Here is a 23,181-nt window from a genome sequence, read left to right on the forward strand (position 1 = left end):
CTCCTCTCCTAACATTTCATGCTTTGCTGATGATCTGTGAACAAAAGACTTAAAAACGGGTTTTCACAGTGTTTCGATCAGTTACACGATATTTACATGTCTGCATAGGAGAAAATGAATAATGACTCCATTGTTGTTGCGATTGGGGCTCAGCTTGTTGCCTTGAGTGGAAAAGAAAATACCTCAAATTGCCTTTTGCGTTGGTGTAAAATGTTTTCCATTCCCACTGATGAGGGAAACGCAGAAAGCGGAAGCTGCATGAGAGTGCGCCAATCCTGTTTCCTCCACTGATGATTGATAATGTGGTGAACGCATAACAGCCGCCAATTCAATGCAAAGACGATTGGTATTTTTCACAAGGAAATTTCCAGTCAAGAAGTAATAACGGTATAAAATGAGTTGGTGCCCGATGAAACATGATTCTCGTTTATCATTTCAAACTGGTGCTGGATATGCAAGGGAACAAGATCAAAAAATGTTTTTTTATTACCCATGACATGACTCTGCAAGTAAGTAAAGCATTATCATAATAACCTATTTGCCCAATTCTTTTTTATCTTGTTGAGAAAATAAAACTGTACAAATAAAACAAACAAGAATAGTCCAGTTGCCTAATTCAGCCTTTGTAGAAGACAACGACCTGGATAACTGACAACGTGCACATATAAAATAAACAAGCACAGTGGTGGGGTGTTTTTGTTTGTTTGTTTTTTTATACTGTGGCAGTAAGTCAAAAATTACCTTGGCAAATATGCTATTTAGTTCACAAAATGTTAAAATATATGATGGTTACACCACTCGACTGATCACAGTCCTCTCCCTCTGCCCAGTCTAATTTTTATCTCTGTAATAAGAATGTGCAACGTGTGAATTTTTTATGGTGTTATGTAAGAGAACCATTACCCCTGGAGACCTATGTCCCGTTTCTGGTGTGTTCAAAACAAGTGCACGAGGCGGGGGTGAGGGAGCAAAGAAGTTTAGAGAGCATGCCGAAAAATGGTGAGCACCAGCCAGAGCGGGGGGGAAGGAAGTAGGCCAAGTGGGTCGCAGCAAGACAGCAGGCTACTGGAGGTGTGAGTCCATGCAGTGGAGAAGCCTGTAGGGGGAGATCTTCCTATTATGGGGCACAGCATTTGGCTCTCTGTCTCTCTGTTGTGTTGTGATGCCAGACAAGAATGCTCTGGGGCAGCAACTGCTATCACCAGGGGAGCAGCTCATCTGCAGCTCATATGTACACAGATCCAGCAAGGCTTGGATTGAGGAATCAAAGCAAGAGAGCCATGGCAGAAAAGTGCCACAATTGGATAGGTCAGTGGGGAATAAACCTGTCTATTCTCACATGCCATTTAAAGGTTGTCCTTTAACTATATTCAGTTTACTATACGATTACGGTATACTTTATTAGTATAATTGTAGACACGCTCCTGCAAAAGTAGTGAAACAGTGAGGCCAATTCTTGTGAACTAATAATTTGGGTTTGACATCAGTCAAAAGCATTTATACAGTTCAGAAAGGATCATACAGTTCAGGCTTATCTGCAAAACCCAGCGGCGGTAACGTCTTGCTTGGGCTTGAATGGCTTCATCTGGGAGGGGCTCACTTATCTGTATTGATGTAACACAGGAACAAAATGAACTCAGAACTCTTTAGCTAATTGTGTCTGACAATTTAAAGAACGATGCAACCAAAGTGATTGGGAAATCCCTCATCATTCAACGAGACAGTGACACCAAGCACTCTGTCAAAACGACACACAGCTCACCGGTGAGATCAAGCCACTCATAACAGACTTTGGGTAAAAGTCAGCATACACTGAAGATTAATTTGATTCATTATGGCATGATTTTACTGGTTCAGTGCACCTGACATCAAATTAGGCAGAATGTGGCATGTGAACAATAATGACTTTGATACCGCAAAATGTACTAATCCACATGATCTGGGCTCTGCACACCCCTGCATATATATATACAGTGTATATATATATATATATATATATACATACAGTATAAAAAAAAATCCTCGTCTCACCCCTCGGGTGGTGTCCGTCCCTCATTCAGCTCGGGTCCTCTACCAGAGGCCAGGAAGCTTGAGGGTTCTGCGCAGTATCCTTGCTGTTCCCAGCACTGCACATTTCTGGACTTAGATGTCCGATGTTGTTCCCGGGATCTGTTGCAACCACTCATCTAGTTTGGGGGTCACTGCCCCGAGTGCTCCGACCACCACAGGCACGACTGTCACCTTGACCTTCCAGGCTCTCTCCAGCTCCTCTCTGAGCCCTTGGTATTTCTCGAGTTTCTCGTGCTCCTTCTTTCTGATGTTTCCATCACTTGGGACCGCTACATCCACTACAACGGCTTTCCTCTGCCCTTTATCTATGATCACGATATCTGGTTGGTTCGCCATTACCATCTTGTCAGTCTGGATCTGGAAATCCCACAGGATCTTCGCTCGGTCATTCTCCGCCACCTTCGGAGGTGTTTCCCATTTTGACCTTGGGGTTTCCAGTCCATACTCCGCACAGATGTTTCGGTAGACTATGCCAGCCACCTGGTTATGGCGTTCCATGTAGGCTTTCCCTGCCAGCATCTTACACCCTGCAGTTATGTGTTGGATCGTCTCAGGTGCCTCTTTGCACAACCTACACCTTGGGTCTTGTCTGGTGTGGAAAATCTGGGCCTCAATGGCTCTGGTGCTCAGGGCCTGCTCCTGAGCAGCCAGGATGAGTGCCTCTGTGCTGTCCTTCAGGCCAGCCCTCTCTAGCCACTGATACAGTATATATACTGTATATATATACACACACACACACACAAACACACACACACACACACAAACACACAGATAACATTTTTATAGCACATTCTTTCATGTCAGCAATTTGCAGTTCCCCTAACATTTATTTTATGCAGATTATGAGTATAGAGCAGTTTCCGGGCTAATCTTAAATTCCAAGGTGCAGTTTAGTTTGAATTGATTTATCAAACTTGTTTAACAAGGATTTAGCCTTGACCCTGCCCCACCTTTCCTCAATGGCTGGCCTTCTTGAATGCTCCCCACACTTGAAATGCAGCTTCATGTCACTTCGGGAATTCTACTTTTCACAACCATAGCTGTGAAAAATTAAATGTGACTTTTGAGCTGTGGCTCAGCGATCTGCAACGAAATTTGTGGAGATGCTAATTTGGTTTAAGGAGCTCCATAAAGTGACACTGCATCATGAAACCGCAGTGAGACATCTTGATCATATACCCTGCTGTGGTTTAATACATTAACATGTTGGGTTCTTTGTGTATTTTGGTTTGCACCAATCGATCGCGGACAACTGGTAGACTGCAAACTGATCCCAAATCAACCGCAAGTGGTGTCAGGAGAATTTCTTTTTTGAGGGTTTTGTGTGTGTGCGTGCTGAGTGTTGTCGTCTGATGTTTATCCACCTCCACTATGTCAGGCTGGATGAATCCGGATGTCCCACAGGACCTTGGCCTGGTTGTTCTCAACCATCTTGATTCTGGTACCTCTAATCCATATTAGGTACAGATGTTCCAGATGTTACACTCTTTTTGCTACCTGTTTATGCTGCTCTATGTATGCCTTGGTTGCCAGCATCCTACACTCTGCTGTCATATGCTGCAGTGTGTCTTAGGCTTCTTTGCACAGCCTGAAACTGGGGTCCTGTCAGATTTGGTAGACTCCTCTATTGCCTCTATTGCTCTTGTGTTTAGGGCCTGTTCTTGTGCTGCGATGATTCGTGCTGCTGTGCTGTTTTCAGTCCGGCCTTTTCCAGCCACCAATATGTTTTCTCAATGTCAGCCACTTCTACACTTTTTCAGTGATATATGTCATGCAGGGCCTTGTCTTTCCGTGACAGTTCATCTGGCTCCTTCTTCCTCCTAGGTTTCTGTTGCCTGAGTCATTCACTAAGCAGGCCGTCGTCCCTGGCGGCCATCATCTTTTTGGAGGCCTGATGTTTCATCCTGGATAGTGCCGATGGTGCTCTCTAGCCCATGGCCCCACTGTTTCTGATTTGTTTACACTCTCAGGATGCTGCACTTGGGGTGGAACCCTCCGTGCATTGAAAGGACCTTTCTTGTCTTGATATCAGTGGTTTGCATATCTATCACTGACTAGGGAATTATGCCATCAGGATATCTGATCACTGGTAGAGAGGGGTTGTTAATGGCTTGGATCTTACTCTTGCCATTCAGCTGATTGTTCAGGATCTGCCTCACCTGAGGTACAGTATTTGGCTGTGGGCCCCACTTTGAGCTGCCTCCTCATGGTTCCTATTTGCCTGTGGAATTCCAAAATATTTGTAGCTGTCTTGCACATATGTTATGCTGCCAAGTAGTTCAATCCTTTTGAATGTGTTCATCTTCCCTCTCCTAGAAATCATTTTCCCACATCTAGTCCAAATGACATTCCAATGTCATTGCAGTCGATCCTTGTCAAGGCCAATCAAGGAGTTGATGTCATGCTTGTTTTGTTTGTTTGCACACAGAGTGGATAAAGATGACTGGGGATACTGGTGCCCGAAATGTTTTGAAAGATGTTGGCTTGTCAGTCATGAAGTTTTTTTTCCAAAACCATAAAGAGCACATTCTGTGATGTAGCTTTTATTGGCACATTGAGGGGAAGCATTAAGGCAGATAAAGTATCATTGAATTAACTATACAGTGATCCCTCGCTATTTCGCGGTTCGTTTATCGCGGCTTCGGTGCATCGCGGATTTTTTCAAACAATTATAAAAAAAAAATTGTTTTAACTTTTTTTTTTTTTGAAGTTGCAAAAATCTGTGTCTAAGTGTTGTTTACTATTTGTGCTAGTGTGTGCGCGCACTCTGCTCAAGCGCGGAAGGTCCACGTGGGGCATGTGTGTGTGTGTGCGCGTGCACGAATGGGCGTGCAGGTGAGTGTTTGTGTGTTGCTGAGAGAAAGAGAGAGAGAGAGGGAGAGAGAGAGAGACAGAGAGACTTATAAGAACAAAAGCAGGTCTCTCCATCCTTAATTGTCTATACAACCTTAATTGACTAATCATAATCAGGCTGCTGCACGCCAGTGGGATCAGTGGCCTGTGTGTGTGTGTGTGTGTGTGTGTGTGTGTGTGTGTGTGTGAGTGTTAGTGCGCTCTGCTGAAGCGCAAAGGCCCACGTGGGGCTATTTTTTTATATACAGTGTATATGTTAATTGGTCGCTACCTCGCGGATTTTCATTTATCACGGGTGGTTTTGTACTAGGAAAGTTCAAATCAGAACACACATTTCTAAGACAATGAGTGAAAATAGGCTCATCACAAATGGTTCATAACATTTCTTTAAAACAGATTTCACAGTAAAAACAGAATAGGCCTAATGTTAAATATTCTCTAAAAGCGGTAAAATCAAAGTTACACTTGATTTCCTTCATTTAAAAAAAGTGAATATACCGTATTGGCCCAAATATAAGACGGCCCTGATTATAAGACGACCCCCTCTTTTTCAAGACTCAAGTTTGAAAAAAGACTTTTTGAACACCATATTAATTTTTATACAGAAAATAATTACAGTACATATGAAACAAATTATTATAACAACATATTTGAGAGAAAAAGCATGTTATTTTGCCTCATTCGAATCTTAATATCTGAACATTTAAATATGTAAACTAAAGTGAAATCACGTTCGTAAACGAATTGCTTCTGGTTATCCTTGAAGAGGTGGTGCTGGTGCGAGTTTGCTATGCTTTAAATAACAGTCAAGTTGGCGAGAGTGGATCAGCATATTGGCCTTTACAAGGGCTGTTAGGAGCTGTAATACACAATGCTTCATTGAATGCATTTGTTACACTTGTAAGGGACTTGTCTAAAATCAGCAATTAATAATTAAAATTGTCGTGAATGCGTTAGATGTTCATTTTTGATATCTGGAAAATGGCCCTCCTTTTCTGTCATATAAAATGCCGGGTGGCAATGAAGCTACAAAAGTCTCTGTCTTGTCATATCATTCCAGCCCTCATTATTATGCGCACCCTCATCAAAATTCAAATATTCAGTCCGCCTCACTTACTCACAGATCATCGAGAGAGGGGAAACTTGTTGGTATGTTACTGCACTCAGCCGTTGAATTGGATGGGATGGTTGGAGGCTGCGGCGAGGTGTTGCGGTGGGTAGGGGGGGCTTGCTCAGTGGATGGCCTGTTTAGTCATGGTCTCAGTAATCTCTGGTGACCTTGGCAGCTGCCTCATCAGAGGAATTTGCGCAGTGCTACATGAATATGCATGCAGCTGATGGACTCTCACAAAGTCTTAGAGTCTGGGGTGGTCTGTCTCTTCCAATCTGCCTTTACAGTGCCTCCTGTCCCTTCCATTGTCTCTCCTTGTCTTGCCTCTATTTCACATATCCAGACAGGGCTCAACGTTGTGTACACAATTTATTAAGCAATATTTCAAGAGCAGTAGCAACAATTCTGCCTCTCATATGCAGTAAATGTTGACCATATTTCAGTTTCCAGAAAAGAGTACCTTAAAAGGGAAGTTAACCCAAAATTGTTAATTTCAAGAAAATGTTCTATGCGACCCCACTAGTCAAAACACAACATTCTGATTGCTATTGCATTTGTGGAATATGAGTTAAGCAGTAAAATGCCCCCATTTTTGTCCATCTCAGGGGCCGGTCATTTTGCCACTTGACTTACAATGACATCACAGTTGCTCAGGGTCCAGGGAATAGACAATCATGGCTGAGCTTCAGAAAAGCGGTGAACCGTGATTGGCCGTTACCTGAGCCCTGAGCAACTGGGATTTCACCTGACAGGTAAAACAGCCGCCCCCTGAGATGGACTAAAATGCATGGGTTTTACTTCTTATCTCATATTCCACAAACACACTATGAATCAGAATGCAGTGTTTGGACTAGAGAAGGTGCATGTACCTGTATATGATTGTAAAGAATTTTTTTTGGGCTTGACCTACCTTTTAATTAGGTGTTGGTGGAGGAATCTTTGTGGGGCAGAACGTTCTTTGGGAGGTGGGTAGCAGTGGCAGCTGGTTTGTAGGGGGTGCTAGGGTTCTGCTCCACCATTCATGGCGGTTACCACATAGAACGTTAGACATACGAAAATGGAAAAGAATAATAAAATAATAATTGCAGCTATGTTGCTGATGGTGTGGTGGTACACAGCATGGCAGCGTGGGAACAGTTCCCACTCAGTGATGGTGTGAATGTAGGTGTGAATGCACAGGTATATACAGATGTGGGCTAGGCACTGATGGTAGATGGATTCAAAAGTTGGACGCTGCAGAAAGATGGAGCCTAAATAGAAACCCAAGTCACCGCACAATATAATTCATCATAATTACAGTTTACTTTTAAATTTAAAGTTTCTGACCCATGAAAGACAGTGGATGTGGCTTTATTATTGCCATCGAAAGGGCTGACTTACATGACTTTCTGTCTGCTTCATCAATGCTTGTGGAAAAAAAGGCTCTTTAAAATATGTACTCTCAATGGGTCACTGCTTCTTTGATGTTACTTAATTAAAAGTGGTGGAAAGACCAAGGCCGAATAAATGAGGGAGGTAAAGATTCCTGTCAGAAATGGAGGGGACATGCACCCTAACAATTATTGGGTGGCCCATGTTTTCCATCTCTCCCTGAATGGAATTTTTTGTCCAAATGCTGAAACATTGGCGGCAAACAGTGAAGGATGGTGATATGACTTAAATTCTAGAGGGTACTTTATCTTGAGTCCATGATTGCAAAACAATTAGGCATGGGTGGCCAATTCCAGTCCTGGAGCGCCGCTATCCTGCGTGTTTTCCATCTCTCCCTGTTGCAACACATCTGATTCAAATGAACAGGTTCAATATCAGGCTTCCACAGAGCTTGCTGATGATCCGATCATCTGCCCTCCAGGACTGGAATTACCCACCCCTGAAATATAAGTATCGGAAGACGTTCCATAATGTAATTTTGCAGTCGTACCACCCAATCACAGCTGTGTGACAATGTGCAGTCATTGAGCAGCGATAAAGTGATCAGCAATACAATTCTATGATGGTTGTGCAGTTGGTGCAGATAGTCGTCGCACCATTTTTGTGCGGTGACCAGTAGCAGTAATTGTAGGACAAAATTTAGAGAGAAAGCCCTTGAGCGCGTTAAAGTGTCTGGTGCTATGGAATATTGATCAACGACAATTGTTCAAGTATTTATGGAACTGGAGCTACAATGACCAGTGTGGTACTACTCTTCCACAAGAGTGTTTAAAAATGCAAAGAGCCACTATAGATTTGAGTCGTTAGAAACGTTGGTGGCCAGGGTGTGAGGGGTCCAGTAGGATTTTCTATGCCCTTACTCAACTCAACTGTATTTATAGAGTACTTGAAAACAACCATTGTGTAACTAGCAGTGTGTAAGTCTGTAATGGGAGAGGTGGTAGGGCAGTACCGATGATTTTTTTTTTTTTTGCCTGCAGTCCTAACTATCTGTTGCAGTTTTGTCCTTTTTTGTGGCAGACCCAAACCAGACTGCGATAGAGGAACATAGGACTGATTCGATGACTGCTGTGGAAAACTGTCTCAGCAGCTCCTGCGGCAGGCCATGCTTCTTCAGCAGCCTCAGGAAGTACATCCTGTGCTGGGCCTTTTTGAAGATGGAGTTAATGTTGGCGTCTCACTTCATGTCCTGAGAGACTGTGATTCTCAGGACCTCAAAGGTCTCGACGGTTGACACAGGACAGTTGGATAGTGTAAGAGGCAGGGTGGTGAATTATGTTTCCTGAAGTCCATGATCACTTCTAGAGTCTTGAGTGTGTTCAGCTCCAGGTTGTGTTGGCTCCACCAAAGCTCCAGCTGCTCCACGTCTTGTCAGTATGCAGACCCGTCACCGTCTTTGAAGAGGCAGACGACTGTGGTGTCGTCTGCAAACTTGATGAGTTTGATGGCTGGGTCGCTTTGAGGTGCAGTTGTTCGTGGAGAGGGAGAAGAGCAGTGGAGAGAGGACACATCTTTGAGGGGCCCCAGTGCTGATGGTGCATGTTGATGATGTTGTTCTTCCCAGCCTCACCTGTTGTATCTTTTCTGTCAGAAAGCTGAAGATCCACTGGCAAATCTTAGAGACTTAGACACTTAGCTGGAAAAGCTAGGAGGTGAGGAGGTCTGGAATGATGGTGTTGAACGCAGAACTGAAGTCCACAAACGGGATCCTTGCGTAGATCCCTGTGCCGTCAAGGTGCTCCAGGATGTAATGCAGCCCTATGTTGACTGCGTTGTCCACTGACCTGCATGGGGTCCTTCAGTGATCCAGTGATGTTGTTTCGTTGGCGTTCATGACCACAAATGTCAGAGCGACAGTCGTCCAGTTCCGATGTTGCTAGTTTCTTGGGGACTGGGATGATGGCAGACTGTTTGATGCAGGATGGGACCTCACACAGCTCCATGGATCCATTGAAGATCTGTATGAAGTCCAGAGCCAACTGGTCAGCGCAGACTTTCAGGCAGGAGCCATCTCACGTCCTGTTCGTGGATCTCCAGGGCAGGGAATGGAGTCTGGGGTGTGAATAAGGTAGTTACTGGTGGGGGTGGTCAGGTGTGAGAAGTGGAGGTGCCCTTTTCGAATCAGCAGAAAGTCATGTTTAGATCATCAACCTGTCCCTAATTGTTCACTGCTTGGGGGTATGGTGTCCCGTAGTTTGTAACTGCTTTCAGGGCATTCCACACAGATGCAGAGTGGTTAGTGGTTTTCAGCCTCTCTGAATAGCTTCTCTTTGCAATGACAATTTCTTTGTCAATTGGTTTCAGGCGTGTTTGAAATGTGCCCTATCTCCACTTCTAAAGGTGGCCCCTTTCTCTTTTCTAAATTGCCTGAATTCAGCAGTGGAAGGATTTTATTGGTACACACATTTCCTCACAGAAAATATGTGATATTTCAGTGCGTGTGTATTTGTCCAGGCTGCCAGTTGAAGTTTCAAAGATGCCTCAGTCAATGCAGCCCAAGCATTCTTGTAATGCCAGCTTTGCTTCCTTGGTCCATCTCTTCACAGTCTTGACAACCGGTTTTATACATTTGGGTCTGTGCCTATATGTTGGAATTAAGTGGGTTAAACAGTGACTAGAAACCCCCAATGCTGCATGGGCAACAGATCTGTATGATTCTTTTAAGTGTCGTGCAGCAATGGTCCAGAATGTCGACTTCTCTGGTGAAACAATCAATATGCTGCTTATACCTGGGAAGTTCATGGTTAAGTTGTGCTCGATTAAAATCGGCCAAAATGATAAGGGGTGACTCTGGATGCTTTAGCTCGAGTTTGTTTACTTGGTCAGGCGGCATTTGTGAGCTGTATTCTCGTTAGCTTGTGCTGGGATGAAAACACCCGTGAGTATGAAGCAGGCAAACTCACGTGTTGGGTCGAATGGCTTACACTTCAGAAACAGTGACGCCAAGTCCGGGCTGCAGTGTACGTTGAGCTTTGTGAAATCAGTGCACCATTCTTGAAGCATATTCCACCACCTTTTGATTTCCCCGACAGTTCAGTGTCACGGTTCACTCGGTGGAGACAGAAACTGGGTAGGTGCAGCACGGCATCCCAGTGGCGGTCGCTGAGCCAGGTTTTGGTGAAGCAGAGCGCAGCAGAATGTGCAAAGATTTTGTTGGTCCTTGGGAAAGAAGAAGTTCATCCATCTTGTTTGGCAGAGAATATAGATTAGCAAGATTGATCGATGGGAGTGGGCTTCCAAATCCACGCTGACGTAGCTTGACTAGCTGTCTTTCCCCTTTTCAGGTGGCGTTTTCATGCTCCATACAGTGTAGCCGCCCCGCCAGCTATTAACTCCGAATAACCTTGTGGGTCCCGATAGTCCAGTGGTTAGCACGTCGACTTCACGGTGCAGAGGTACTGGGTTAGATTCCAGCTCCGGCCTCCCTGTGTGGGGTTTGCATGTTCTCCCCGGGCCTGCGTGGGTTTTCTCCGGGTGCTCCGGTTTCCTCCCACATTCCAAAAACATGCATGGCAGGCTGATTGAACACACTAAATTGTCTCTAGGTGTGAGTGTGAGTGCGCATGGTTGTTCGTCTCTGTGTGCCCTGCGATTGGCTGGCAACCGGTTCAGGGTGTCCCCCGCCTACTGCCCGAAGACGGCTGGGATAGGCTCCAGCACCCGCCGCGACCCTAGTGAGGATTAAGCAGTTCGGAAAATGGATGGAACCTTGTGGGTTTGCGTGTGTTGGTGACACAAGTCAGGGTGTGGACTCCCTAATGCATAGGTGTCAAACTCAGGTCCTGGAGGGCCGCTGTCCTGCATGTTTTCCAAGTCTCCCTGTTGCAACACACCTGATTCAAATGAACAGGTTCAATGTCAGGCTTGCACAGTGATTACTGATGATATGATCATTTGAATCAGGTGTGTTGCAACAGGGATACTTAGAAAACATGCAGGACAGCGGCCCTCCAGGACCTGAGTTTGACACCTATGCCCTAATGCTTAGCAAGTCTTCTCTCAAGTAAGTAAGTGGCATAAAGTCGCCAAAAATGAACGAAAATGACAAAAACAAAGGCAATACTAGAGAGTGCGTAACTGAGGCAGCCACTCTTGCCAGCACCAAAAAACCAGCGTGTTAAGTGCATGAACTATCGTAGCTCACATGCACCATTTTAAAATGCTTCTTCTGGCACTCCAGATTCCCTTTCTTCACCGGTGCCATCGGTGAATTCCAGATCAGACAAACTTTGAATGAGAAGAATTAAAGAAAAAGATAGCTCGCAACAGCTCTGATCGCAGGCTGCAAATGCATACTGCTGACCGCCAATAATTTCTGGTGCACCACCGTAGGTTAAAGGTGACTTGCTTTTTTAAATTTCATTTGATTTTTTAAAATATGTTTTTGGGAACGTGGAACTTATAGGATGCTTTGGGTGCAGTATACACGAAGACAAAAATATATAATATTAATAACACACACAAAGACACACCTTTTTTTTTCTTCATTTCCCCTTCCACCACTCATGATCGACTTCAGATCAGTCCATGGACTACCAGTTGATAGCGATATGATGGGTGCAAATTCGACAGAGCTTTTCAGTCAAGGCGGGTGTCGAAGATGCTGCTGGGGTAAGATATAACAGGATGGCACGGTGGGCAAATGGCGAAATATTAGACCTAGCTTAGAACTGAATTGCTTCTGCATGATTTGATCACACTTTTAAATTAATGATAACATTTTCTTGCAGTTTCCTCATTTTAATGTTTCAGATCACCTAACAAATGTAAATATCAGTTTTTAAATGCTGATTTTATTCATTAAGGAAAAGAAATATTTCAAGTTACCTACCCTTGTGTGGAGAAGTAATTGCCCCCTAAACCTAATAACTAAGTGGGTCATCAGCAACGACTCAAGCGATTTCTTATAGCTGGCAATCATTCACATCTCTTTGAAGATACTGAATTTTTGTCCCACTCTTTGTGCAGGACTGCTTTAATTTATCAACAGTGGAGGGTTTTCAAATGTGAGTCTTTTTAAGGTCATGCCTTTTTTTTATGATGGCGCCCCCTGAGTGGCTGCCTCTCCAGCAGCGCATATCCCCATTTGAGTTTCTTTTCGTCCTTTTACTTTATTTATTTCTTCTTCCCGTTTTGTTTTGCGTGGTTTTGTACCCCAAACCTACGGGGGGGGGGGGGGGCAGCTTCATTTCTGCTCATCTCATTTATTTGCTTTTATCTTTTTACGTATCGTGTGAACGGAGATCCCGATAGCACACGCAACTCCATTGTTTACAGTAAGGACCAGCTGTTAGCATGGCGGGCTAACAGCGGGCTACTGGCCGGTGACAAACCGGATATCCCACGCGAGTTCAAGAGGAGGAGACGAGGGTGTCGAGCCGGGAAGGACCGTCGCACAAGGAGGAGAAGGTACAGACATGTCCTCCCGTCCGTCATCATGGCGAATGTAAGATCGCTCCCTAACAAGATGGATGAGCTGGCGGCGCTAACGCAACATCAAAGGGAGTACCGCGAGGCTAGCCTAATGCTACTCACGGAGTCGTGGCTAACAGTGATCACTCCGGACACACATGCCGAGTTGGAAGGCTTCCAATTCATACGTGCAGACAGGAATGAAGGGAGTGGAAAGAGAAAAGGTGGGGGATTGGCTGTTTTTGTGAACGACAAATGGTGCAATCCGGGGCAATTCACGATCAAAGACAAACTCTGCAGCCGGGACATTGAGCTGCTAGCCATTAGCCTCAGGCCCCATTATCTCCCGAGGGAATTCTCACACGTCATAGCTGTGACAGTGTACGTCCCCCCGTCGGCTAATGTTGATGCAGCGTGTGGTGCCCTGATGACTGTCGTGAACAGGCTGCAAACACTGTCCCCCAACGCCCTGCTGATCATCTCTGGGGACTTCAACCATGTCTCTCTGACGTCCTCCCTTTCAACCTTCACGCAATATGTAACCTGTGCCACTAGAGACAATAAAATTTTGGACTTGTTTTATGCCAATACCAAGGAGGCATATAAACCCCTCCCCCTCCCCCCTCTTGGAAGAGCAGACCACAACTTGGTATTTCTCGAGCCTGTGTACAAACCCCTGTTGCACAGACAGCCAACTGTGACCAGAATGGTCAGGAAATGGTCCATGGAAGCTGAAGATGCTCTGCGGGACTGCTTCGACACAACCAGGTGGGGACTCTTCAGCGAGGTTCATGGGGAGGACATTAATGCACTCACTGACACCATCACGGACTACATAAACTTCTGTGAGGAGAACACCGTACCCACCAGAACTGTGCGGTGTTTTTCCAACAACAAACCATGGATTAATCCCGACATAAAGGCCCTCCTGAAGGAGAAGAAGAGAGCTTTTATGTCGAGAAACAGAGAGCAGCTGAAGGCCGTGCAGATTCGGCTGAGAAGAAAGATCATAGAGGGGAAGAAGACATACAGGATGAAATTGGAGGACCAGTTACAGGCCAGCAATGTCACTGATGTCTGGAGGGGCCTGAAAACCATCTCAGGCCATGACAGCCCAAAGACATTGACTGAGAAGGACAAGGACTGGGCAGATGGACTGAACCATTTTTTTCAACCGTTTCGACCAGTCGTCTGTCCCTTCCCCCAACCACCAACTGCAACCACTCTCACTGAGGACTTCTTCTCCTCCCCCTCCTCTTTCGACCAGCTCTCAACAACACAGTCTGTCACCTGGTTCCTGCCTGTCCGTCACAACAGAGCAGGTGAGGAACCAACTGAGAAAGATGAATGTGAGGAAGGCAGCAGGTCCAGACAAGATCAGTTCCCGGCTCCTCAGGACCTGCTCTGACCAGCTGTGTGACATTGTCCAGCACGCATGTTCAACCTGAGCCTGAAGCTGGGCAGAGTTCCACAGCTGTGGAAAACTTCGTGCCTGGTCCCAGTGCCCAAGACCCCCCATCCTAAGGAGCTGAACAGCTACAGACCGGTGGCGCTGACGTCTCACCTGATGAAGACGCTGGAGAGACTCGTCCTCGCCCACCTTCGACCGCTGGTGAGCTCGGCACTGGACCTGCTGCAGTTTGCCTATCAGCCTGGCATTGGCGTGGAAGACGCCATTATCTACCTCCTCCACTCAGTGCTGTCACACTTGGAGAAGGCTGGGAGCACTGTGAGAATCGTGTTCTTTGATTTCTCCAGTGCCTTCAACACCATCCAGCCCAACTTACTGGGAGGCAAACTGCAGAACGCCGGAGTGGACCACCATCTCACAGCATGGATCATAGACTACCTCACAAACCGGCCGCAGTACGTGAGGTTGCAGAGCTGTGAGTCGGACAGGCTTCTCTGCAGCACTGGAGCGCCGCAGGGGACTGTTCTGGCTCCATTCCTGTTCACCCTCTACACCTCGGACTTCAGATACGCCACTCCAAACTGCCACCTTCAGAAGTTCTCCGATGACTCTGCGATTGTTGGCCTCATTACAGAGGGGGGACGATCGAGAGTACAAGGGACTGACGAAGGACTTTGTGGACTGGTGCCAGCAGAATCTTCTCCAGATCAACCCTAGGAAAACTAAGGAGTTGGTTGTGGATTTCTGCAGGAAACAGTCCTCACCAGCACCGATGAACATAAATAACATAAATAAAAATAATAACAATAATAATACTTAAATGATGTGAAACAAATGTAAAATGTGAAAAACAATTGTAAATAGCACTGCGATTTATCAATTTTGTATTTATATTGCACTTAATTGAACGGTGTTTGTTTGTTTTTTCTTCTTTCTTCTTTCTACCCACATTCTTGCTGCTGGAGGCTGTAAATTTCCCCAGTGTGGGACAAATAAAGAATATCTTATCTTATCTTATCTTATCTTATGCCACAGCATTTCAATTGGATTAAAGTCCAGACTTTGTCTAGGCCACTCCAAAACCTTCACACCCCTTCGCCCCCATTTTTTCAACTACAGTAATCCCTCGTTTATCGCAGTTAATGGGGACCAAAACCACCAGCTAAATGAAAATTTACGAAGTAGCGACCAATTAACATACATTAAAAAAAAAATTGCCCCACGTGGGCCTTTGCGATTGAGCAGAGCGCACTAACACACACACAAACACACACAGGCCAGCGATCCCGCAGCAGTGCAGTAGAGTGTTTATGATTAGTCAATTAAGGTTGTTTAGACAATTAAGAATGGAGAGACCTGCTTTTGTTCTTATAAGTCTCTCTCCCTCTCTCTCTCTCTCTCTCTCTCTCTCTCTCTCTCTCTCTCTCTCTCTCACACACACATACACACCGGCCAGCGATCCAGCTTGTCCAGCAGACGTGTTTACGATTAGTCAATTCAGACAAATAAGGATGAAAGAGACCTGCTTTTGTTCTTATAAGCCTCCTCTCTCTCTCTGTCTCACCGTCTCTGTCTCTCAGCAACACACATACACTCACCTGCTGCCCATGCGTGCACCACACACACACGTGCCCCACGTGGACCTTCCACGCTTGAGCAGAGTGCGCACACACTATCACGCATAGTAAACAACACGTAGACACAGATTTTTGCGCCTTTAAAAAAAAAAAAAAAATTATGAATGAAAAAATCCGCGATGCACCAAAGCTGCGATAAACGAACCGCGAAATAGCGAGGGATCACTGTATTCAGAAGTTGGCCTGCAGATGTGTTTTTGATTGCTGTCCTGCTACAGCACCAAAGTATGCTTCAGCTTGAGGTCACGAACTGATAGCCAAATATTATCTTTGAGGATTTTCTCAACTCAACTCAACTGTATTTATAGAGTACTTGAAAACAACCATTGCTGTATACAAAGTGCTGTACATGGAGCAAATATCATATATACAACAATAAAACAACAAATTAATCACAAAGACAGTAGAAAGTGTCATGATTCGGTTTAGGGACCAACAGGTGGCACTGTAGGGCTCCCCCGGCAGCTGCACACCTGTTGGCCATTTGGTAATTAGTCGTATAAAAGGACTCCTCGGTGTCGGGTCATTGTTGCTTTTGCTACTGTCATGTGTGTTGCTGTTTGCGCTTAGTTTCTGTCATGTGTAGTTCATTGTTATGTTTTAGCTTTAGTTATGGTTTTTCGTTTGATACTTTGGACTTTGTGTGTTTGGGATTTAGTTTTCTTTGTTTTAATACAATTCTTCAAATACACCCTGCTCCTCCCTCCTGCCTGCTTTTTGGGGTCCACCACCACCTCGCAAACATGACAGAAAGTACCAAACAGTAAGACTAAGATCAAGTCTGAGTCATGCCGTGTCCAATGCGATAGAATACAAATGAGTTTTGAGACGAGTTTTAAAGATGGGCAGCGAGGGGGCTTGCCGTATGTTCAGTGGGAGGTCATTCCAGAGAGAGGGACCAGCAACAGAAAAGGCTCGATCCCCTCTGAGCCTCCGCTTAGTTCTTGGTACTTCTAATAATGTCTGGTCCGCAGACCTGAGGCGCCAGGCAGATGTGTAGGGGCGGAGGAGCTCAGAGAGGTAAGATGGTGCGAGGCCATTTAAAGATTTGAAAACAAATACTGTAATAGGATCTTAAAACGAACTCTAAAATGTATCGGGAGCCAGTGAAGGGATGCCAGATGTGCTCCCTCTTACGAGTACCAGTCAAGAGGCGAGCAGCAGCATAATGGACCAGCTGGAGACGCTTAATGGAGGATTGGCTGACTCCAAAGTAAAGTGCATTACAGTAATCCAGCCGGGATGTGACGAAGGCATGAACTACTGTCTCAAAGTGCTCATGAGAAAGGAGAGGTGTTACTTTAGCCAACTGCCTAATATGAATGAAGCTGGATTTAACAACGGAACCAATTTGCCGGTCAGGTTTAAAATCACTGTCGACTTAAGATAAATTTTCTCGTAAAAAGCAGAATTTATGAAGTAATCATCATTCCCAAACCATCACATTACCACAAACCATCTCTGACCGTTGGTCAGATGTTTTTCTTCTGAAATGCTGTTACATTCATGCCAGATGTAACGAATGACGCACACAAAAAAAGTGTGGCTTTAGTCTCGTCAATCCATTTAATATTCTCCCAAAAGTCATTCATTTTTCGCAAAAGTATGACGAGACTTTCTGGGGGGGTTTTCTGTTTTTTTTTGGTAAACAATGATTTTTTTTCCTTGGAACACTACCACTGTTGAGTATTTGTTTTGAAGAAAATAAAACTACTGATAACAATTAGTTTCTGAGAAATTTGTCAAGAAAATAATTGCTCCTGGATTGAACCTTTGGAAATGTGCGTATGCGGTGGAGTTCCTTGCCATGCAGGTTAATGAAACACATGCATCTGTTGGCACATCAGATGACAGTGACGTCACAGACCTCCTCGGGCTGTGGTCTCGGGCCACATCAGAAAAACTTCGAGCAACGCTTCCATTGTCACTTCCCAGTCTTGAAAAAGAGTAATGGAAAAGCGATCACGCAGTCTGGAGCCAAGATGTGAAACGCACACCTCAGAACAATGAGGCAGACATGCTGCACTGCAAAAAATGTTGATTAGAGCAAAATATTTTATTAGCTATCAACCAGCTTTTGTCTGTGTGAAAATATGCATGTGGGTTGCACAAGTTCATGCATCATGCGTGAATGACTTCAAGAAAGCCTGCAGAATTCAGTAAACTCCAAATGACCTGAACAAATTGAGCTCAGCGCTGCATGTGTTCCATAGTTTAAAGTTTTGCTGACCTACATACAACTTTTTTTCAAGTTAATTTACTGCTATTAGTGAGAAAATTGTTATGTTTCGATCTGGTTACGTTTGGTTTTGATTCCTCATGTGCCCTTTTTTCGCCACCTGTTCTCGTTATCAGTGTTCCTTGTGTGTAACCAATTGTAACAAATCCCTCAACCCTTTGTGTGTTGTCCAGGTGTTTCTCGTTGTCTCGTCACTTGGCTTGTATTTAGTTCCCTGAGTTTCTGCCAGTCTTGGTTGGGTCATTGTGAGCTGTCAGTATGTGAGCATACGTGTGCTCCTGTCATGTTTTGTTTCCTGTTGTAGTTTGATACTTGTGATTTCCAGGCATTTTTTTGAGTACTTCGACTTGGTGGGTTTTTTTTCCATTGTACTGCTGTGTGTGTTTCTTGTTAAATACATTTTGGTCAATCCACCCTGCTCCTCCCTGCCTCCCTGCTTTTTGGGGTCCTACAACTACCATCACACAGAATGTGACAAAAATACTAGACTGTTTTTCTTTTTCATAGGTATAATTATTTTTATTCCAGCTGTGTGTTAATAATTCATTTTCTGAAGGCTTAGTGGTATGAAGACTCACATTGGTCAATGCAATAAATGCTTGTGTTTGTGTGTGTGTGCATTCATCATTAATGCTGAACTTGTTGACCCCAGTAAGGAGTTTATTTGTAACAGCAGCAAAAAAATAACTTCTCAAAAGTAGTACAATATTATTAATAATGTAAACAAGTATAGCTGTAGCTGAAGAATGATCACAAATTTAGTCAAATGCTCCTGTTTTGGGTGGATATTTTTGTCATGCATGTGGCAGGAGTCAATATTAAAGACTGCCGTGCCTCGAATCCATTCTCACTTCTATCTGCATTATGTGCCAAGGAAGATTTAAAAAAGAAAAACAAGAATACTGATCATCCTTGGTGCAAAATTGTAAAAGGAAGTGGCGGTGGCATTTCTTTTTCATATTAGAGGGGGCAAGCATGATGTACGGTCTTCTCTGTAATTGAATTTGGGCAGGAAACGGTGGTAATCAGAGTACAGCGGGTTGTCTATTCTACTTTGACGAGCATTTTCTTAAATGACTTGGCTCAACGCATGCGCTTGTGTGACCTATGTTTGTATTTGAAGAGATTCTGTGGCTGCGCAGCATTCTGGCGCTCCTTCATCTCTCACCTTAAGGGATTGCTTACACATGACTGCTTTTTTTTAAGGGATTTTTTTCAAACAAAGGCCCAGTTTGTCTCTGGGTAATGGTGAAACACAGTGCTAGTTATATTTCTCCAGCAAAGTGTACGTGTCCAACAAAGTCAGATTGCTCACCAAATTCTTATTTTACACTTCACATTTACCAAAAGGGTAAAAAAATACTGTATGTGGAGAAGTAGTTGGTGATGTGGTTTATGTTGTTATTGTTATTTACAAAAACATCACCTGCTACAGGCCTTTGACACGTTTTCATTCATTTTTGCAGGCACACGTGAAAGTTCCACATAGTTTGCAGATAAATTTGATTTTCTAGTTTAGCAACCCAAGCAGTTGAGCCTTGCGCAGCTGCATGTGTCATCAAAATGCGACGTATCATGGCAGCTTGGAAGCGGAAGGAAAGAAAAAACTGCGGCAGTTCTTCCCTTTCAAGCTAGCTTTACATAGCCCAAAAGTAGCTTTTTCTTCCTGGGCGATCAACAACACTGGCAAGAGAGTGGCAAAAACATTTGTGCTGTAGCCTTCATTTGTTCCAAAATTCCACATTTCACACTCATGTGCATTTCAGTTTTGATGTCAAATTCAATCTGTTATTTTCGAAATAGTTTAAAATACATCTGAATCAAAAATACAAACAAAAGGAAGAGATGCATCATTTAACATCTGCTGTATTATTGGTAAATGCCTCAAGCTATCTACAGTTTTATCTTCCATGTGCAGCTTGTGGGGACATTGCTGTGCTTATCGAGGTGCTGCAACAATCATTTTGTCGTTGAAAATATCTTCCTTTGTTTCAACGATCGGCACCACCTCCCATTTCTCTTTGCCAGAACTGAACAGCTTGCAGATAACGGAAAGACACAACTGAAAGACAATCAGGTCGAGAGCAAGCGGCGCTCAGGCTAAAAAAGTACAAACAGGCTAGAAAAGTCCAAAGGCTTGGGAACATGGAGGAAATGAGGCCCTGGTAGTGAACAGTGGGGAAAAGTGGCGACAAAAAGAGGCCAGAGTTGACATCAGGGCCCTGCTGGCTGCCGGTGTTGTTGCATATTTTCATCATCTTATCATTTTTCAGACAGCTCTCCATCCAACTGCAACGGCTTTATTTTCCACCCAACTCTCATTTTGTGAGGGCGCTGGAGCATAACACCCAAATGATGTGATAGTGTCTGTAGTGGACCAGCGAGGGTCTGAGTCACCAACTTAGAACGCCCACGTGGCTATGATACAGTGCAGCAGAACAGGCAAGAGGGTAGGCAGAGAGGTTTGCATGGTCCCCCACCCCACCCCCCATGGGTGTTTTGTAACTGTGTGGGTGAGATGCGCTTGTTCATGTCTGCAATGCAGCACTTCTTGTTGTTTATGTAGTGGGTTTCATCACTACCCAAGGCGCTCTCTGCTAGATGAGAGGATTACTGGCATTGTGGGAATGCGGGTAGATGATTTTCTGATTACGAGGCACCCTCTCTGGAGGAGAAACCACACTAAGATGAGTTAACATCTGCTCATTCAATGTGCTGTACTATTAAAACGGAAACTAGTCATGAGAAAGTGGATTGAGTTGTGGGTGAATCTTTTAATGGTTGGGTGTGAGTTTCGAGGAATGCTAGAAATGAGCGGTCCCACATACCACCCTTATGACCAAACCAATAAAAAAACAATCAACTCAAATAATGTATTTATTAACAGAAATAACAAAAGTGATTGTCAAAGTTAAATCCGAACAAGTTTGATGAGTAGAACTCGACTCAGGGAAGGTTGTTGGTGCAGTCCGGCGGGAGTGGATCTCTCAGGGCGAACGGCGGGCAGTTGCTCCGCGATCACACTCAAAGTCCCTCGTGTTTCTCGTCGGTCTTTTATTGTTAACATCTGCAAAGTACAAGAAAGACATTGCCCCCGATATTTGCATACCACGCCCCCGGTCCGGCCCCTCGGTCGAAGATGTGATCAACTTTTGTCAAGCTTTGAACCACAGATACAGTACTTTAACACCATCTCCCACGAATAAACAGGTCGCAGACTTTGCAGATGACAAATGGTCACCTGGGCCGCAACCAGTTCCCAGACAGTCTTTTGATGTTCTAAAACACTTCGTTCCTAAACTGTTTACCGAGTCTAGCCTCCTTCTATCTGTTCACACTTTTGCGGGAATGTGATTCAAGAGCCCTCCGCTCGGACGGCCCGACACCCTCGCACAGACATTTGGGGGCGCTGAATGCACAACTCATCTATACAGACCCAAAGTAAATGGAACTTAAAACATGATATCATTCTGTTCGTAGATTTCTCTAACAGTGATTTTGGGACAGTTTTAGCTCTGCGGCACAGTGAGCGACTGGTTAGCATGTCCGCCTCACAATGCAGAGGTGTAGGGTTGGATTCTGGCTCTGACCTTCCTGTGTGGAGCTTGCGTGGGTTTTCTCTGGGTACTTTGGTTTCCAAATGTACTGTATGTTACACATACAGTACATTTGACAATAAAGTTTATCCAATCCAATTCTTTGTGAAAATACAATGGCAGATTAGGATCATTATGCGAGAAAAAGAATAATAAAATGACATTTAAAACCGTCATGATGAGAATGAAAGTTACCATGACGAGATATAAAATCTTTGTTGCAATTTCCTTGGCAACATTAAAGTCAGCTACTCACGCTGAGCTCGGTTGTGGTGTCAGACACACACAAAGTTGAAGTCACAAGCCAAAAGAACTTACACTCTTATTTCTAGGAAGGCAAATTGGGGTCACCGTGATGAATTTAAATCTTGTCTTTATGACTTAAGGGGCCATATCATGCTATTCTCAATCAACTTATTATTTATTTATTTTTTTTAGCTTTTAGCCATGTTAAAATGCTAATACCTCACCTAGAACACCCTAATGTGGTGCTTTACTCCATTCAGCCATCTTGGAACATTCCCGCTCATTCCTGCTCTCTAACCATCAGCCCCCTCCCAATTAGAGAAAACGACTGGGTCCTCACTTCTCCACGTCACAGACTGAGGATCCACCCTTGCCTTTTTGAATTTCTTTCTGTCACGTAGCAGGTGGACCCCAAAAAGCAGGCAGGAGGGAGGAGCAGGGTGTATTTGAAGAAGTGTATTGATAAACAAAGAAAACTAAATCCAAAACAAAGTCCAAAGTAACAAACAAAAACCATGACTTAAACAAAAACTATCAATAACCAAAACGCTACTAGTACAAACATGACAGCAGAAAAGGAACAGCAAACAAACAGACATGACAGTAGCAAGAGCAAACAATGACCCGACACTGAGTGTTCGGGCTGGGAGTCCTCTTAAAGCCCTAATTACCTATGACCAACAGGTGTGCAGCTGCTGGGGGAGCCCTACAGTGCCACCTGTTGGTCCCTAAACCGAATCATGACACTTTCTTTCTTTCCGCTGTCTCTGAAAAGGTGAAATCACTTGTTGGCTACCATAGCTCACACTCATGACAGCTTTCTCGGAAACGTAATCCTGAAGTGCCACCGAGTGGAAGGAAAAGATATCCTGTCACCCAGTCCCAGTTATCTCTTTTATATCTTTTCAAGATATGCTGTGAAGCGAAAGGTCAGCCAATTTCAAGAAAAAAATGAGACAAAATTTTGTTGACCACAGGGGCACTCTGACATGTCTTGAATGCACAGAGAAAGGGTTGGTGGTCAAGAAATCAGACATCAGAGTGGCAGAATAAAGGACTAAAATATCCAAGAAAGCGTCTTTATCTCATGTAATGCAGAACATTACACTTTTTACTTCAATAGCAGCGGAAGATAGCCAGCTTTTCCTTGTAATCTGCCGGATGTTGCTGCGCCA

At 44.4% G+C, this 23,181-nt stretch overlaps 1 protein-coding gene and 1 pseudogene across 2 annotated transcripts in view; one reads left to right on the forward strand and one right to left on the reverse strand.

Annotated features, from left to right (window-relative positions):
* The window catches only part of LOC147211532 (interleukin-1 receptor accessory protein-like 1), a 223,483-nt gene that overhangs the window by 76,940 nt on the left and 123,362 nt on the right, over positions 1-23,181 (forward strand). The window lies entirely within an intron of this gene.
* LOC147211533 (uncharacterized) lies at positions 3,719-9,408 on the reverse strand (annotated as a pseudogene).

Source organism: Hippocampus guttulatus, chromosome 1 (genome assembly GCF_054856545.1).
Source record: "Hippocampus guttulatus isolate MCC_2025c chromosome 1, RoL_Hgut_1.0, whole genome shotgun sequence".
Lineage (NCBI taxonomy): Eukaryota > Metazoa > Chordata > Actinopteri > Syngnathiformes > Syngnathidae > Hippocampus > Hippocampus guttulatus.